General features: G+C 38.0%; 1 pseudogene; it reads right to left on the bottom strand.

Moving 5' to 3' along the window:
• LOC121814600 overlaps nt 1–759 on the bottom strand; it is a 2,137-nt pseudogene extending 1,378 nt beyond the window's left edge.
• Nucleotides 760–764: the final 5 nt, after the last annotated feature.

Below are 764 nucleotides of genomic sequence, written 5' to 3'. Positions count from 1 at the left end.
AGGTTTAAGTTTATTAGATTGATCAGTATTGCTGAACTATGAAATATTTTGGGTGCAGTGTATTTTTTACATACAGGTATAACAGAATAGCTTGGGTGTTGTTGTTTATTTAAACTTGAGTATAAACTTATACAAAATGCAGCAAGATATTAAAAAAACAGTTTTATTGATTAAAAAACACTATATCGGATTCATATCGGTATTGGCAGATATCCAAATTTATGATATCGGTATCGGTATTGGACATGAAAAAGTGGTATCGTGCCATCTCTACTTCTGATTCATGGTTGCCGTGTCCTTCTCAATTTCCTTCATCATGTTCTCCTCTGAGGAGGGCTGTTAAACCTGTCATGGAAAATTCAGAACAATTTCAAACACAGAGTTATTGCATGATGATCTTACTTTTGCACTGGAGCATATCCTTTTGGTTTGCATTAATAGCTCTAGTGTTTTCTCAATTCAAAATATAAAGCATACATCGCAGAATTCCTACTGAAACCCCTTCCATGACTTTGCACAATCAAAATATTCTCCTATACCTTTTTATGTTTTACCTTTAAACACTCTTGTAGCCCAACAAGCCTGCATCTCAGCCAGAGGGTTAATAGCACCAAAGCCATGTATGAAGCCCACCACTGCCAGTGTTGGTGAGGTCAGTGCAGGAGGGAACACATGTTTGTAGAGCTGCAGCCTGTAACCACATTTAGCCTGTAGAGCTGAGGGCAGGAAAGGAAAGCTGTAGTTGTACCCTGTGGCAAACACAA

The sequence above is a fragment of the Haplochromis burtoni genome, unplaced genomic scaffold (genome assembly GCF_018398535.1).
Source record: "Haplochromis burtoni strain Fernald_Lab_line unplaced genomic scaffold, NCSU_Asbu1 Contig_65, whole genome shotgun sequence".
Taxonomy (NCBI): Eukaryota; Metazoa; Chordata; class Actinopteri; order Cichliformes; family Cichlidae; genus Haplochromis; species Haplochromis burtoni.
The sequence above is the reverse complement of the archived record's forward strand: the minus strand, read 5'-3'. Positions and strand labels throughout refer to the sequence as shown.